Source organism: Thamnophis elegans, chromosome 2 (assembly GCF_009769535.1).
Source record: "Thamnophis elegans isolate rThaEle1 chromosome 2, rThaEle1.pri, whole genome shotgun sequence".
Lineage (NCBI taxonomy): Eukaryota > Metazoa > Chordata > Lepidosauria > Squamata > Colubridae > Thamnophis > Thamnophis elegans.
The window spans coordinates 9,686,466-9,687,577 of record NC_045542.1 but is presented as its reverse complement, the minus strand read 5'-3'; the positions used below and the strand labels follow the sequence as shown (position 1 = coordinate 9,687,577).

General features: G+C 40.7%; 1 non-coding gene across 1 annotated transcript; it reads left to right on the top strand.

The window, feature by feature from the left end:
- Positions 1-377: 377 nt before the first annotated feature.
- On the top strand, positions 378-484 carry LOC116505113. The gene has a single exon (XR_004254899.1). It is a non-coding gene; the product is annotated as a U6 spliceosomal RNA (small nuclear RNA).
- Positions 485-1,112: the final 628 nt, after the last annotated feature.

Sequence of the window (1,112 nt, the reverse complement as noted above, 5' to 3'; positions counted from 1 at the left end):
CTTATAGGGAAGTCCAACACAGCTGATTTCAGAAGTCTGCCTGTTTAATGCAGACTTGATGTTGATCCTGGGATCGGCAGATGGGAAGGGAAAAGAATTCAGAAGAATGGAAGTAGCAAGGGAGTTGCCAGCTGTTAGAAGATGTAAGGCAAATTTTGCCAGGTTAAAGAAAGGATAAAAAAAACATGTTTATGGAATAGATTTGTGTCCCGTTCCCCCCCCCCCCCCCGCCCCAAACATAACTCAACCATCAACCATCTCTTCCCTTTGCAGCCTTTGAAAATCAGAAATAAAACACTTCTCGTTTTGAACGAAGTACAGGAAGTCTTTGACTTACAACAGTCCATTTAGCAACCGTTCAAAGTTACAACAGCATTGTGCTCGCTTCGGCAGCACATATACTAAAATTGGAACGATACAGAGAAGATTAGCCTGGCCCCTGGGCAATGATGACACGCAAATTCGTGAAGTGTTCCATATTAAAAAAAAAGTTACAAAAGCACTTTAAAAAGTGACTTATGACCGTTTTTCACACTTATGACGTGATCAAAATTCAGATGCTTGGCAACTGGTTCATATTTATGTGATCAGCTTTCGTGATCTTCTGACAAGCAAAATCAACGGGGAAGCCAGATTCCCTTAATAACACCATTATTAACGATCGCAATGATTCAGTTAACAACTGTGGCAAGGAAGGTTGTAAAGTGGGGCAAAACTCACTTAACTAATGTTTCACTTAGCAATATAAATTTTGGGCTCAATTGTGTTCATATAATCTGAGGACTACCTATGTTTTATACGATTACCTTATAGATTAAAAAAAGGGGGAACACACATTTATACACAGATAAGGCGGCGACACCTTTCTTGTGCAAATGTTAAGGAACCGAATAGGTGTCTTGCAGATACTTTTGGACATATTCTAGGTTTATATTTATTCCAAATTCTCAGAATGGCACATCTCATAAAATGATTTCTGAAATCTACATTCAAACTTAACCTACATGGGGCAGCCCTTGAAGAGTGTTCGGAGACTTCAGCTTGTCCAGAATGCAGCCGCGCGAGCGATTGTGGGTGCACCTCGGTACACCCACGTTACACCTATCCTCCAC